Raw genomic sequence first — 13,349 nt, 5'->3', positions numbered from 1 at the left:
ATTATAATTTTTGGGGAAATGTATAAGTCCTTCTGCATGTTTCATTTTATTTTTCATTCATTATATACAGGAAATTAGTATTTTAACCCAACTTCTATAGTGTTTTTTTCTACTCTCCATTATCAAGAGACACCTAGAGAACCTCTCTAAAGAGAGGATAAAAACCTTATCACCTGCATTTTGCCACTTGTAAAATAGTCATCAATCATTTTCACTGTTAACCACAATGGTTTATAGGGCTATTGATTGATTGTGTTATTAATTTAAAAAACTTTAATTCTACATTAAGCAGAGAAATTAAGAAAAAACTGTTAATTAATATTGAAAGTATCTTTTCAACCACTCTTTCACCTCCGTGAAGAAGCCATGTTTTACTTGAAATTGTATCCCCCAGTAGAGTACCAGGTATATGGTAGATGATCAATAATAGCTGCTACATTAATTGTTAAGTTACACACTTTGAGATACTACCCCAATTATTCTTTGTAATTCTAGAATAAAACCACATTGTACCCATATTGTCCCATAGAATGAGGACATGGTTTCTCAAAGACTTGTCCTTACATCCCACAGGCAATGTAAGCAAAAAGGCTGGAATTTTATCCCAGACTTGATTCCAGAAGCCATCACCTTACTGATTTTATGAAGATTAAGTATAAGGTCAGCTGGAATTCTTTCAGGTCCTGAAACCTGGGAGAGAATTACAAATGCTTATTTGTTTTTCTTTTGGGGTGGTGGGAAGCCAAATGTTATGGCCAGTAGGAATAGTATAGCACTTAATTTTTTTTTTTTTTTTTGGTACCCGGGCCTCTCACTGTTGCGGCCTCTCCCGTTGCGGAGCACAGGCTCCGGACGCACAGGCTCAGCGGCCATGGCTCGCGGGCCCAGCCGCTCCGCGCCACGTGGGATCCTCCCGGACCGGGACATGAACCCGGGTCCCCTGCATCAGCAGGTGGACTCTCAACCACTGTGCCACCAGGGAAGCCCAGGAAGAACTTTTGAGCTATCCAAAATGGGTTATATAATGGCTGCTTAGAATAATAAAGGAATGTGGAGAAAATTAGACAAGTTTTACCTAAATATGGGAAAATAGTCATTGTCCTCTTACTTCTTTTGGCAACACTTGCTTTACAATTGTTGTCCATCTCTTCATAATGGAAACATTTTTAAGGCTCATTAAAAATTGCCTGGGAAATGCCCTAAAAATAAAGAGGCAAAAGTAAACAAACATACAAACATTTAGAAGGTAATTAAAGATTGTGTTTCTATCCATAGACTTAAAGAAATAGAGATTGGTGGTATGTTTAAAAGAAAAACAGTACTTATGTTACCTGGATGCTTTATCCTGAAGGATCTGGGCCATGTCTCGCATTCCCCCAAGGGGTATAGCATGGAATGTACACTTAAACTTGGTGGGGTCCTGCAAGAGTAGTTCTCCAAAGGTATCCCGTTGTTTTAGGCCAGAGGCAAGTTATAGGATGGCCTCTTCTCTCCCACTGGTTTCCTCACTGCAATGCCAGGTACCCCCATCAAGAGCATTTGGCAGCACAGTAGGGGAGGCATGCCAGCAAAGCTCTCACAGTGTTTATGGTGCCAGCTGCTTCCTTGGCATCCAACAAAGTTTCATCAGCTTTTTTTGGGATTTTCTTGGAGTTCATGCGAATTTCTTTAAGGTCGTAAAAGGATGAGGTATTTCCACATCTGCAACCACCAATGCTGGCTCAGTGGAAAATGATGAGAAATTGTTTGGTTGCTTCTGTAGGAAGCCAAAGACATGGGTATAGAGCACTGTACAAAGTGTTCTCACACCCAGTGTTTCACTGCAGTCTCTTGGCGAGCCTGGGAAGTAAATACTACTTGTACCAGCAGTTTACAAGGCCTAATAAGTTGATTATCCCAGGGCAACTTAACCAGTAAGCAGCAGTGTTAGAACTCAAACCCAAGACTTTTTTTTTAATTAGTAAACTTTATTTCTTAGAGTAGTTTTAGGTTCATAGCAAAATTGAACAGAAAGTACAGAGATTTCTCATATACTCCCTGTCCCCACACGTGTGCAATCTTTCCCACTATCAACATCCTTGGTTGCCCCAGAGTGGTACATTTGTTACAACTGATGAACTACCTTGACACATCATTATTACCCAAAATCTATAGTCTACATAAGGGTTCACTCTTGGTTTTGTACACTGTTTGGTTTTGACAAATGTATAATGATATATATCCACCCTTGTAGTATCATACAGAATAGTTTCACTGCTCCCCAAATCCTCTGTGCTGTGCTTATTCATTCTTCTCTCTCCTCTAACCCCTGGAAACCACTAACATTTTTATTCTCTCCATAGTTTGTCCTTTTTCATAATGTCATAACTTATAATCATACAAACTGTAGCCTTCTCAGATCAGCTTCTTTAACTTAGTAATATGTATTTAAGTTTCCTACATGTCTTTTCAGAGTTTGAGAGCACATTTCTTTTTAGTGCTGAATAATATTCCATCGTCTGGATGTACCACAGTTTATTTATCTGCTTAAGGGCATCTTTGTTGCTTTCAAGTTTTGGCAATTATGAAACTGGCTGCTATAAACATCCATGTGCAGATTTTTGTATGGACATAAATTTCAACTTTGGGTAAATAACTAAGAGTATGATTGCTAGATTATATGGTAAGAGTATGTTGAGTTTTGTAAGAAACTACCAAACTGTCTTCCAAAATGGGTGTACTACTATTTTGTTCCCACAAGCAATGAATGATAATTCCTGTTGTTCCATATTCTTGCCAGCATTTGATGATGTCAGGATTCCAGAGTTTGGCCATTCTAATAGGTGTGTAATGGTATCTCATTGTTTTTTTAATTTGCAGTTCCCTAATAACATACAATATTGCCCATCTTTTCATATGCTTGCTTGCCATCTGTATATCTTCTTTGGTGAGGTATCTGTTCAGGTCTGTTTTTAAAAATATTTATTTGTTTGTTTGTTTGTTTATTTTTGGATGCATTGTGTCCTCGTTGCTGCACCTGGGCTTTCTCTAGTTGTGGAGAGTAGGGACTACTCTTCGTTGCAGTGTGGGCTCTAGGCACACGGGCTTCAGTAGTTGTGGCTCAGGTTCTAGAACGCAGGCTTGGTAGTTGTGGTGCATGCGGCATGTTGGAATCTTCCTGTACTAGGGATCGAACCTGTGTCCCCATCATTGGCAGGCGGATTCTTAACCACTGCGCCACCAGGGAGGTCCCTCTGTTCAGGTCTTTTGCCCAATTTTAAACCAGGCTGTTCAATTTCTTATTGTTAAGTATTGTATATTTTGGATAATAGTCCTTAATCAGCTGTGTCTTTTATAACTATTTTCTCCCAGTATGTGGCTTTTCCTCTCATTCTCTTGACATTTTCTCTCATGTAGCAGAAGTTTTTAATTTTAATGAATTCTGGCTTATCAGTTTTTTCTTTCATGGATTGTGCCTTGGTGTTATATCGAAAAAGTCATCTCCATCCTCAGGGTCATATAGGTTTTCTTTGTTATTTTGAAGAGTTTTGTAGTTTTGCACTTTTCATTTAGGCCTATGAGCCTTTTTTTTTTTTTTTCTTATTGAAGTATAGTTGATTTACAATGTTATGTTAGTTTCTGGTGTACAGCAAAGTAAGTCAGTTATACATATGTATATGTATTCTTTTTCATATTCTTTTCCATTATGGTTTATTACACAATATTGAATATAGTTCCCTGTGCTATACAGTAGAATCTTGTTGTTTATTTATTTTATATATAGTAGTTTGTATCTGTTAATTCCAAACTCCTAGTCTATCCATTCCCCACCCCCTTTCCCCTTTGGTAACCATAAGTTTGTTTTCTGTGTCTGTCAGTCTGTTTCTGTTTTGTAGATAAGTTCATTTGTGTCATATTTTAGATTCCACATATAAGTGGTATCATATGGCATTTGTCTTTCTCTGTCTGACTTACTTCACTTAGTTTGATAATCTCTAGGTCCATCCATATTGCTGCAAATGGCATTATTATCTGTGGGTAAATAGTATTCCATTGTGTATATATACCACATCTTCTTTATCCATTCATCTGTTGACGGACATTTAGGTTGCTTCCATGTCTTGGCTATTGTAAATAGTGCTGCTTTGAACATTGGGGTACATGCATCTTTTTGAATTAGAGTTTTCTCTGGATATATGTCCAGGAGTGGGATTGCTGGATCATATGGCAACTCTACTTTTAGTTTTTTTGAGGTACCTCCATACTGTTTTCTGTAGTGGCTACACCAATTTACATTCCCACCAACAGTGTAGGATGGTTCCCTTTTCTCCACACCCTCTCCAGCCTTTGTCATTCATAAACTTTTTAATACTGGCCATTCTGACTGGTGTGAGGTGGTACCTCATTGTAGTTTTGATTTGCATTACTCTAATAATTATCGATGCTGAACATCTTTTCATGTGCCTATTGACCATCTGTATGTCTTCTTTGGAGAAATGTCTATTTAGGTCTTCTGCCCATTTTTTGATTGGATTGCTTGGTTTTTTTTTTTGTTATTGAATTATATGAGCTGTTTGTATATTTTCGAAATTAGGCCCTTGTCAGTCACATAATTTGCAAATATTTTCTTCCATTCCATAGGTTGTCTTTTCGTTTTGTTTATGGCTTCCTTTGCTGTATTTGATTAGGTCCCATTTGTTTATTTTCACTTTTACTTCTTTTGCCTTGGGAGACTGATCTAAGACAATATAGCTATGATTTATGTCAGAGAATGTTTTGCCTATGTTCTCTTCTAGGAGTTTTATGGTGTCATGTTTTATATTTAAGTCTCTAAGTCATTTTGAGTTTATTTTTGTGTATGATGTGAGGCTGTGTTCTTTTTTTAATTTTTTTTATTTTTAACATCTTTATTGGAGTATAATTGCTTTACAATGGTGTGTTATTTTCTGCTTTACAACAAAGTGAATCAGTTATACATATACATATGTCCCCATATCTGTGTTCTAACTTCACTGATTTACATGCAGCTGTCCAGCTTTCCCAACACCACTTTCTGAAGAGACTGTCTTTTCTCCATTGTATATTCTTGCCTCCTTTGTTGAAGATTAATTGACCATAGGTGTGTGAGTTGATTTCTGGGTTCTCTCTTCTGTTCCATTGATCTATGTGTCTGTTTTTGTGCCAGTACCATGCTGTTTTGACTACTGTAGTTTTGTAGTATTGTCTGAAGTCTGTGAGGGTTATGCCTCCAGCTTTGTTCTATTTCCTCAGGATTGCTGTGGCAATTCTGGGTCTTTTATGGTTCCATATAAATTTTAGGATTATTTGTCTTAGTTCTGTGAAAAATGTTATGGATCATTTGATAGGGATCACATTAAGTCTGTGGATTGCTTTGAGAAGTGTAGCCATTTTAACAATATTAATTCTTCCAATCCAGGAGCATGGGATATCTTTCCATTTCTTTGAATCATCTTCAGTTTCCTTTATCAATGTTTTATAGTTCTCAGCATATAAGTCTTTCGCCTCCTTGGTCAGGTTTATTCCTAAGTATTTTATTTTTTTGGATTGATTTTAAAAGGGATTTTTTTTTTTTTACTTTCCCTTTCTGATATTTGTCAGTGGAAAGAAATGCAACAGACTTCTCTATGTTAATCTTGTATCCTGCAACCTTGCTGAATTTGTTTATCAGTTCTAGTAGTTTTTGTGTGGAGTCTCTAGGGTTTTCTATATGTAGTATTGTGTCATTTGCATATAATGACAGTTTCATCTCTTCTCTTCCAATTTGAATGCCTTTTATTTCTTTTTCTCTTCCGATTGCTGTGGCTAGGACTTCCAATACTATGTTGAATAGAAGTGGTGAGAATGGACATTATTGTCTTGTTCCAGATTTTAGTAGGAAGGCTTTCAGCTTTTCACCATTGAGTATTATGTTAGTTGTGGGTTTGTCACAGATAACTTTTATTATGTTGAGATATGTTCCCTCTGTACCCACTTTAGTAAGAGTTTTTATCATGAATAGTTGTTGAATTTTATCAAATACTTTTTCTGCATCTATCGAGATGGTCACGTGGTTTTTGTCTTTTCTTTTGTTGACATGATGTATCACATTGATTGATGTGCATATGTTGAACCATCTTTGTGACCGTGGGATGAATGCAACTTGATCGTGGTGTATGATCTTTTTTATGTGTTGTTGGGCTTGGTTTGCTAATATTTTGTTGAGAAATTTTGCATCTATATTCATTAAAGATATTGGCCTGTAATTTTCTTTTTTGGTGGTTTCTTTGTCTGCTTTTGCTATCAGGGTGATGGTGGCTTCACAGAACACCTTTAGGAGTGTTCCCTCCTCTTTAATCTTTTGGAATAGTTTGAGAAGGATTTGTGCAATTTCTTTCTTGTATGTTTGGTAGAATTCCCCAGTGAAGCCATTTGGTCCTGGACTTTTGTTTGCAGGGTGTTGTTATTATTATTATTATTATTATTATTATTATTATTATTATTATTACAGATGCTATTTCACTCCTAGTGATTGGTCTGTTCAAAATATCTATTTCTTCTTGATTCAGTTTCAGTGGGCTAGGAACGTGTCCATTTCTTCTAGGGTGTCCAATTTTTTGGAATATAACTGTTTGTAGTGTTCTGTCTCTCTCTCTCTATCTTTGCATTTCAGTGGTATTGGTTGTTATTTCTCCTCTTTCATTCTTATTTTGTTTATTTGGGTCCTCTCTCTCTTTTCTTCTTTGTGATCCTGGCCAGAGGTTTGTCAATGTTGTTTACCCTTTCAAAGAACCAGCTCTTGGGGCTTCCCTGGTGGTGCAGTGGTTAAGAATCTGCCCGCCCATGCAGGGGACATGGGTTTAAGCTCTGGCTCAGGAAGATCCCACATGCTGCAGAGCAACTAAGCCCATGTGCCACAGCTACTGAGCCTGCTCTCAGAGCCCGCGAGCCACAACTACTGAGCCCATGTGCCACAACTACTGAAGCCCACGTGTCTAGAGCCCATGCTCCACAGCAAGAGAAGCCACTGCAATGAGAAACCCACACACCACAACGACGAGTAGTCCCCACTCGAAGAGTAGCCCCCTCTCACCGCAACTAGAGAAAGCCCACATGCAGCAACAAAGACCCAACACAGCCAATAAATAAATAAATAAATAAATTTAAAGAAAAAGGGAAAACAAAGAACCAGCTCTTGGTTCTTGGTGTTACTGAATTTTTTTCTATTTTTTAATCTCTATTATATTTATTTCCTTCTTGATCTTTATTATTTTCTTCCTTCTGTTGACTTTAGGTTTTGTTTGTTCTTCTTTTTCTAATTCTTTTAGGTGGTAGGTTAGGTTGTTTATTTGAGATTTTTCATGTTTTTTTTTTTTTTGAGGAACACTGTATTGCTATGAACTTCCCTCTAAGAACTGTATTGCTGCATCCCATAGATTTTATATAGTTGTGTTTTCATTGTCATTTGTCAAGATATTTAATTTCCTCTTTGATTTCATTGTTGACCCATTGGTTTTTTTTAGTAGCATGTTGTTTAATGTCCATGTAATTGTTCTTTTTTCTCATTTCTCTTTCTGTGATTGACTTCTAGTTTCATGCCGTTATAGTCAGAAAAGATGCTTGAAATAATTTCTATTCTCCTAAATTGGTTGAGGCTTGTTTTGTGTCCTAGCATGTGGTCAGTCCTAGGGAATGTTCCATGTGCACTTGAAATGAATATGTATTCTGGTTGTTTTTTTTTTATGTAATGTCCTAAAAATATCAATTAAGTCTCACTGTTCTGTTGTGTCATTTAGGATCTCTGTTGCCTTATTGATTTTCTGTCTGGAAGAAAATCACAATTGGAAAGTAAATCATTTAAATAAACCAGTACACAGATCTTTAAAAAATCAAAAAAAATTCGTGGAAGTGATGATAACTACAATGAGCAGCAAAAGGATAAACATGAAGATGTAAAATTGTTAACATAAATTGTTAGGGAGGAGAGTAAGGAAATATATATTTCTTTTTAAACTGTGTTTTAGCCTATATAACTACCAGTCTAAAGCAAGTAGATATAGCAGTGGGTTAACATACTTGAAAACCAGGGTAACCATAAATCAAAACATACACTAGATTCACAAAAAAACAAAAGGAAGAGAACATAAGCATAATACAAATCCAGCCACAAAAAGAAAAACAAAAAGAAAGGGACAAAGAAGAAATACAAAATTAACTGGCAAACAAGGTTTAAATTGGCAATAAATACATATCTATCAATAATTACCTTAAATGTCAATGGACTAAATGCTCAAATCAAAAAACGCAGAGTGGGGCTTCCCCGGTGGCGCAGTGGTTGAGAGTTCGCCTGCCGATGCAGGGGACACGGGTTTGTGCCCCGGTCTGGGAGGATCCCACATGCCGCGGAGCGGCTGGGCCCGTGGGCCATGGCTGCTGGGCCTGCGCGTCCGGAGCCTGTGCTTCGCAACGGGAGAGGCCGCAACAGTGAGAGGCCCACATACCGCAAAAAAAAAAAAACCGCAGAGTGGCAGATTGGATAGAAAAATAAGAGCCTAGGGCTTCCCTGGTGGCACATGGCTGAAAGTCCACCTGCTGATGCAGGGGACACGGGTTCGTGCCCTGGTCTGGGAAGATCCCACATGCCGCGGAGCGTCTGGGCCCGTGAGCCATGGCCGCTGAACCTGCATGTCTGGAGCCTGTGCTCCGCAACGGGAGAGGCCACAACAGTGAGAGACCCGTGTACCGCAAAAAAACCCAAAAAACGCCCCCAAAAAACCCAGAACCTACAATATGCTGCCTACAAGAGACCCATGTTAAGGTAAAGGACACAAATATATTGAAAGTGAGGGGATGGGAAAATCTACTTCATGCAAACAGAAATGAGAAGTGGGGGTCACAATACTTATATCAGACAAAAAAGACTTTAAAACAAAGGCCATAAAGAAAGATAAAGAAGGACACTATATAATGATAAAAGGATCAATGCAAGAGGATATTACACTCATTAACATATATATACCCAATATAGGAGCACCTAAATACATAAAACAAATATAAACAAACATCAAGGGAGAAGCTGACTGCAATACAATAATAGTAGGAGTCTTAAATACTCCACTCACATCAATGGACCATTTTGAATTAATTTCTGTGACAGATGTAAGGTCTGTATCTGGATTCAGTTTTCACATGTTCATATCCACTTGTTCCATCACAATATGTTGAAAAGATTATCTTTGCTCCATTGTATTGCCTTTGCTCCTTTGTCAAAGATCATTTGACTGTATTTATGTGGGTCTGTTTCTGCACTCTCTATTCTGTTCCATTGGTCTGTTTGTCTGTTCTTTCACCAATACCACACTGCCTTGATTACTGTAACTTTATAGTAAGTCTTAAAAGTCAGAATAATGTCAGTCCTCCACCTTTGTTCTTATCCGTCAATAGTGAATTGGCTATTCTGGGTCTTTTCCTTCTCTATATAAACTTTAGGATCATTTTGTTAACATCCACAAAATAACTTGCTAGGACTTTGGACTAGGATTGTATTGAATCTATAGATCAAGTTGGGAGGAACTGACACCTTGACAATATCTTCCTGTGCAGAAATATGAAATATCTGTCCATTTATTTAGTATTCCTTTGATATTTTTTATTAAAGTTTTATAGTTTTTTTTCATATAGATCTTATATATATTTTGTTATATTTATACCTAAGTATATCATTTTGGGGTGCTAATATAAATGGTAGTGTGTTTTTAATTTTTAATTTTAAATTCCTTGTTCATTGCTGGAATATACAAAGTGATTGACTTTTGTATACCACCCTTGTATTCTACAACCTTATTATAATCACTTATAATTATTAGCAGGTTTTTCTTGTCAATTCTTGATTTTCTACATAGACGATCATATTGTCTGTGAACAAAGATAATTCTGTTTCTTCCTTCCCACTCTATACCTTTTATTTCCTTTTCTTGTTTCACTGCATTAGTTACAATTTCTAGTTTGATGTTGAAAAGCAGTGGTGAAAGGAGATATCCTTGCCTTGCTTCTGATCTTAGCAGAAAATCTCACCATTTAAGTATGGTGTTAGCTGTAGGTTTTTGTTGGTGTTCTTTATGAAGTTGAAGAATTTCCCTTATATTACCAGTTTGCTGAGTTTTTAAAAAAAATCATGAATGGGTGATAGATTTTGCCAGATGCTTTGTCTGCATTTATTGATATGATCATGTGGTTTTTCTTTTTTAGTCTGTGTGGTAGATTACATTAATTGATTTTGAAATATTGAGCCAGCCTTGGGATAAATTCTACTTGATCATGGTAGCCTGGTGTATAGTTCTTTTTATACATTGTTGAATTTGACTTGCTAATATTTCATTGAGGATTTTTGCATCTATGTTTATGAGAAATATTGGTCTGAAGCTTTCTTTTCTTGTAATGTCTTTGGTTTTGTTACTAGGATAGTGCTGTCCTCATAGAATAAATTATAAAGTATTCTCTCTTCTTTTTTCTGGAGGATATTTTGGAGAATTGTTGTGTCTTTCTTAAATGTTTGGTAAAATTCACCAGTGTGCACATCTGGGCCTGGAGCTTTTAGCTTTGGAACGTTATTAATTTTGGAATCAATGTCTTTAATAGATATAAGCCTATTCAGATTGTCTATTTTTCTTTTGTGAGTTTTGGCTGATTTAATCTTTCAACAAATTTGTCCATTTCCCCCCTTTCTGCCAGAGGCATAAGAGGATTTTTCTCTGATATTCACTGTGAAAACCTTATAGAGCTCAAAAGTAAAACTCACCAAAGTATTGAGGCCTCCCTATAACTGTGTCCTCCTGGTGTTTTAACTCTCAGAGTTGTTCATACTGAACCTCCAGAAATTCATCAATTACAATTCAGACTTTTCTATCCTAGTACTGGTTTCCAAAGAGATTTCTGTTCACAGGTTTCTGTTCTGGCAAGATGTGATGCTCTGTATCCACCTATCTGTCTCTTTAATTTAGGAGACAGCAGTTTACCCTGTGACTTCTCTTCTCTGAGAGAGCTAAGAAGAGTTGTTGGTTTTTCAGTTTGTTCAGCTTTTCACTTGCTGTTGGCATGGAGTGGCAACTTTTAAGCTTCTTATGTGCTGGACTGGAAACAGGAAGGAACCTAGGACTTTTGACCTAAAGTTGTCATTCTCTCTGTGTCCTGGAACTGTCTCATATGGACTGATTTTTGTAGAGAGAATAACACTGACTGCCATATCTTATATTATCATTCATCTTGTGTGGTTTAGTAGCCTTACTTCATATTAATACGTTGGAATCCACTCATCAACAATCTTGTCATCTGTCCTCTTATGTTTTCTTGCCTAATTGAAGTAAAACTTGGAGTCATACAAATTTTATTCAATTCATAATAGGATTATATGGATACAGTTTTAAGCAAAAAATGTATATATAGTCTGCTTAGGATGGTAAAGGGACCACACCTCACCTTTCACATCTTGGTGATAGGACAAGCTTAGTATAGTTTTTTAAGGGGATGGTGATTCTTCTGGTCATAAAAGTACACTTTAATTTGCTCAATACATTTGTTTAGAAGATGCTGTGTACACACCATTATTTTACGAATACATGTTGTATCAAAAGCATATTTCTTTGGGGGAAGCCCAGGGAGAATAATAATGAAAAAGCCAATGTGGGCAACATGGGGATTTTTGTTAGGATGGAGATTCCAAATTGACATGTAAATGCTAGGATCTACAAAGGGAGGAAAGCAGGATAATGTAAACAATAGGTATTTATTTTCTAAATATTGATGTGTTTTGGAAAACTTCATGATGGTGGGTCAACCAGGTAGTATTTATTTGTGATCAAACAGCCAAATGAAACTGCCTAGGATAATGCAAAATAATTGAGTATAAATTAAAGACTCTCAGAGCCTCAGGAGACATAATTCTGCAGGCCCACTCCCAAATCTGTTCTCAGTAATTTAAGAAGGAAATGATAATGGAGGCCATTCTTCTCAAATATTTCCTGAGTATATATTGGGTGTGTGACATCATGATGAGGCCCTGGGGAGTAGTGCTTAAGGGTTAAACAAGGAGACAAACTCTCAGCTTCCTAGAAGTTTCATCTGAGAGGAGACATTGAAACAGGTATACACAGTAGGAGGGATTAAGAATGGAGTCAACCGAGACACAGATTGAAAATGTCAACACCTTGTCTTGTTTGGTCACGAGTCATTTTGACCTGGTGTAAAGGGAGAGGGAAGATGCCTCCCAGAAGGCTAGGAAAACAGGGAGCTCAGGTTCCTAGCTGGGTTTAAATACTTCTCCTCGGATTCAGTTTACCCACAACATGATCATGTAACCACTGGTGAATGCCGCTGACCACTGCACCACCCCTCCACCCCACACGTGGGCTTTGTCAGCATGTAATTCTCAGCACAGGCACAATTCTCAGCCCTTATTTATTTTTCCAGTTGTGCTTTCAGGCCTTTCAGGGTAGGTAGATTCCCTTAGACATGATCAACTACACTACCCCCTTTCCAAGTCTACTTAGAAACATACTCCAAGCCACATACTTTGTAGGCTATTTTCTTTAGGAAAAAAAAAATTTTTTTTGTAAGCATTTCAAATTGTGGCCTGTAGCATTTATCTAGGACACAATGCTTGACACAATTAATAGTTTTAAAACTACCATTTTAAAATCAGCTTCATTTCAAGTTCTCCCGTCTCATTTTTTTAAAGCTAAAGAGCATTTCTGGAGAAATCAACATGCATATTAACTTTACAACATCTGGGCTTATTCAGTATTCTCAATTTGCCTTTTGAATTTTAACTTAGATGCACATGAACAAAAATGTTTTCCAGCCATGCCTTCAAGTACTGACTTTACTATATACATTGTCACAAATTATGTGCACCTAAAGTAATGAGAAGGTTAGGTACAGAGCATATTCATTCTATACGTAAATTGCCCCACACTAGAAACTCAAACCTGCATCCCAGAATGCACTTGGGTACACAGAAGCTTCAAAGGGAAATGTTTCCCTGAAGGGAATTGGTAAAATTGGAGTTGGGTGAACCTCAAAGGAGTCTCGATTTGCAAACATTGCTTATGTTTGGATTTGGAATTGAATTTGGCTCCAGTGGTTGGCATCTCTACACTGTGCTGTGAACTACCCCAGCCACAGAGAAGGGGGAGGAAGAGGAGTAGAATTTCCAAAAAACACACAATAGTGCAATGTTGATGCAATTAAGAAAATTAGAAAATGAAGTTTAAATTGAAAAAGTCCGTCTTTATCTTTTGCTTCCTTTGTGATATCCTTTCAGCTCCATATCCTCTGTCTTCTTTGATCTCATTTGCCTTCCACTTTTCCTTCCCTTT

The sequence above is a fragment of the Mesoplodon bidens genome (assembly GCF_964165515.1).
Source record: "Mesoplodon bidens genome assembly, chromosome: 6".
Classification (NCBI taxonomy): domain Eukaryota; kingdom Metazoa; phylum Chordata; class Mammalia; order Artiodactyla; family Ziphiidae; genus Mesoplodon; species Mesoplodon bidens.
This window is presented reverse-complemented; position numbering follows the sequence as displayed.